Raw genomic sequence first — 4,419 nt, 5'->3', positions numbered from 1 at the left:
ATGTTATGGGACATTAGAAAAATGAAAAATCCTAAAACACCCTTATCTCAGCGTATTGCGCACACAAACAGACAACAATAGAAAAATACATCCCAACAATGAAATCATTGCAAAATCAAACAACGAGAGTACAAAATTAAATCTTGTAAGAAGTTAACTTCATTTGGGAGGTTTATGTTATGGGACATTAGAAAAATGAAAAATCCTAAAACACCCTTATCTCAGCGTATTGCGCACACAAACAGACAACAATAGAAAAATACATCCCAACAGTGAAATCATTGCAAAATCTAACAACGAGTGTACAGAACTAAATCTTTTAAGATGTTAACTTCATTTGAGAGGTTTATGTTATGGGACAGTAGAAAAATGAAAAAAGTTAGTAAACAGCCTTATCTCTTCTGAATGCGAACACAAAAATAAACTAAAAGACTAACACACCCCAACAGTGAAATCATTGCAAAATCAAACACTGTGTGTACAGAAGTACATCTTATAAGATGTTAACTTCATTTGTGAGGTTTATGTTATGGGACAGGAGAAAAATGAAAAAAGTTCGCAAACAGCCTTAAGTCAGTTAAATGTTTACACAAACAGACACCAATAGTAAAACACATCCCAACAGTGAAATCATTGCAAAATAAAACTACGAGAGTACAAAACTAAATCTTGTTAGATGTTAACTTCATTTGTGAGGTTTATGTTAAGGAACAGTAGAAAAATTAAACAAGTTAGTAAACAGCCTTATCTCTTCTGAATGCGAACACAAAAATAAACTAGTGAAATCATTGCAAAATCAAACAACGAGAGTACAAAACTAAATCTTGTAAGATGTTAACTTCATTTGTGAGGTTTATGTTATGGGACAGTAGAATTATGAAAAAAACATGGGTACAGCCTATCTCAGGTAAAGGCGCACACAAACAGACACCAATAGAAAAACACATCCCAACAATACAATCATTCATTTGTGAGGTTTATGTTATGGGACAGTAGAAAAAATCAAAACAGTTCGAAAACAGCCTTATCTCAATGAATGCGCACACAAACTTAATAATATTATAAATATTATTATTATTATTGCTGTTGATATTATTATTGTTATCATCACCATCATTATCTTTATATCATTAATACATTGACATTATATTAATATAAAAAAACAAAAACTCTCGCACTTATTCTATTGGGAACAATGACATGATGATGCTGAAGGTGGCTCCACATTCGCTTCTGATTTTCATTAAGTTTCGATTCCACCTTAAAAAAAAATGCACATTTCGGCCAGTAGGGAGAATTGCAAATTCAGGAATGGTTGCAATAGAATTCAGTCAGCATTCATATTTGAGATGTACTTCCTCTTATAGTCCACAGTAGATATGGACATCACTGGAAAAATAAGGAGCTGTAGTATGCAAAGCAGGTGACATATTTCATGGGAAATCATATTAGACCATTAGAGGGCAAAATAATTGTCAAAATCTTGACTTTTGAGCTTGATTTTCTCCAAAATTCTCAAACCAGGAAAATTCACCACAAATACCCGATCACCATATATCAATATCAAAATTCTCAGATCATATCTTGTCTCATGTCATGATATAGATATAATATTGTCAAGCCTTCCATAGTTCACATTCCATTTGTCAGAGATAAAATATGAATCCATAACCCATTTTGAGAGGCAGGTTCTCATAAGGTTGGGAAGTGTCAACTAACTGGGTTGCCACTGATGGGTAGACTCCCCTGTTTAAATGTTGGAGTTTAGTATTTTGGGCAACACCATGTTAGTTTTTGAAACCAGAAACAACCATAGTTATAAGAAAAGGGATGGATACTGCTAGCTTGTCCACTACAAATCCACCTATAACTGCAACTTTGCAACCTTGAAATGCAGAGCTGTCAATCACACACGGTGGGACTGACAGCGCTGCTTTTAAATGTAAAATTAAATTTACATTGTGGACATGCCGCTCGACTGAAGAGGAACTAAGACCATAAACCCTTTAGAACAATGTATGCAGGGCACCAGACTAACTTTTTACACAGTAGCACAGTAGCCCCCCCATAACTGAATGTTTTAGGAGAACAAGCAGAACCTTTAGGGGCGTACACCTTAAACATTTCCTCTCATTTTCACTGTATTACTGATCAATACTTTGATAATAATTGAAGAAATTGCAATGTGCTGTTTAGAATTCCCAGTGAATTTTATTGTGCACTTGTGTTTTTTAAAGAATAAGATCACATAAGAGACATAAAGTGTACATAAAATACCATCACTGTCACTACAGTATTAATAATTAATTAGAAGTGGCCCAGTACTGTCCAGTACACAGAACCGGCACTTTTATTTGTGTACTGGCACGTTTCACAAGATGCCGGTAATCTCTTATCAGTCCAATTCATGATTATGGTCCAGAGCAATAATGTCTCAGAGTACACTATGTGATGTTCACCTGTTCTCACAAAAGTCAAGTGTTTATTCCTTGAGTTTGGAGTTTTTATTTTCTATCTACTCTCTATCTGGAAGATGACCACTGTGGTGACCATCATCATGCTTCAAAAGCATGACTTAGCTCATCCACACACTCATACTTTCTGATATAATAAAAATAAACATGGAGCCTCAACTTGCCAGAAGTCGATGTTTGAAAATATCAGAGGACCATGCACAGAAGGGATTAAGCTGGGATAGTGCCCGGTATCCTGGACTCTTGCTCAAAAATCAATAAATTGATAAGTTGAAGTTAGGTTGCCATGGAGATTTATTATCTGAAGCTCTGCCAGACCAGGGTAAGAGCCAGTAGAGATTAATCCTGCTGATGATTCCATTTGGTCAGCTGTCACTCTGATTGGTAAATAATTGAATTAACCCCTATGTCATTCAAACAAGTAGCTACATCTTATATTATTTTGACTGTAATCAATTTTACAATCATTCATGCCTACTGTGGTCATTATTAGACCACCGTCATTCAGGTCAGTAAGAGGTTTGATAATATTCTACATATACTATTGCATTATTTGAGTAAAAGGCTCCAGAAAAAAAAAAAACACTGAATGCTGCCATTGTGAAAGGTCAACTGTTAATAAACCAGTACATTTGAAATTAGTTCACTTAATTTTTGAGTTGTTTTGGTGCAATCTTTCATGAACAATAGTGGTGTCACTCTTTCCATGTGCATTTTATTAATTTGGCACAGGACGTGGTTATCTCCCTAAATGATGTTTAGTTCACTAGACATTCAAGAAACTGGGATGATGACATCATATTTAAGAACGAGAAAGAGAAACGCACTGATTTCATATACTGATTCACATCTTGTTTAACACTAGATACACCTTGTGTATGAGTGACTCAGGCAGTGGCATCTTCCTGATGTCTTAATTTGTGCTCATCTGAAGTGAAACAAAACCCTGAATTTTCATTAACACTATGCCAGATGTAATATTATTAGATATTCATGTGGATGTTATGCAAGAATTTGATGCACAAGCCTGTTTTCTTTGTGTATTACCTTAATGACTCTGTCCTGGCAGTGCTGGATGATCTTACACAGCTCCTCTGTACCCTGAGACTCGAGACTCTGATGAAGGATCTGCTCAAACATCGAGTAAAAGACAATTTGTAGTTTTGTACCTAACTTTATGACATACATGCACGTAACACCAGACAAACTGACTCATATAGGAATATCCCATGAAATAATGATAATATATGATAATGTACTACACCCAGTTCCAGTCTGTATTGTGGCATGTCTGTAGACAACTATATCTATTTAACTGTCCACTGAGTTATCAAACCGCCAAAAGATGTTCACCTTTAGTTCTGTCTATATAAGACTGGTTAGTCAGTAGTTGAGGTTTCACCTCTCTCATGGGGATCTGGGCCCTTTGGACAAACACTGACGGGCTGCTCACGTCAAACTGTTGCAGCAGACCCTCAAGGCTCAGGTTCACCACCTTCTCATAGCAGCTGTGTATCTTAACTGGATGGAAAGCCAGCATGAAGATCTTCTCCATGTGTTGAGGAGGAAGACAAGAAGGGAGAGGACGAGATGGATGAGGCATGGACAGATTTGGAAAAAAAATGTATAATTGTGTCTCACAATAAATATACTACTGCAAAAGTATCACTAATGTTACACGAGACAAATGCTGTTTAAATCACAAACATATTTGGAATAGGAGTATAGGAATTGCGGATAGATAACATTTGTTTTGTAAAGATCCAGATTCTTGTGCTTCAACTGCGAAAATCAGAGTGCATTTTCTATAAAAAATTATTATATATTGTGCTTCAAATATTACATTCAATAACATTCTCATGTTATGGGTTTTATTTAAAGCGACACAATTTTCAACCTTCACGTAATGTCTCTAAGCAGGGATGGGAAGTATTTCTGATACATG

This window comes from Solea senegalensis, linkage group LG4 (assembly GCF_019176455.1).
Source record: "Solea senegalensis isolate Sse05_10M linkage group LG4, IFAPA_SoseM_1, whole genome shotgun sequence".
Lineage (NCBI taxonomy): Eukaryota > Metazoa > Chordata > Actinopteri > Pleuronectiformes > Soleidae > Solea > Solea senegalensis.
Note: the sequence above shows the minus strand (reverse complement) of the source record.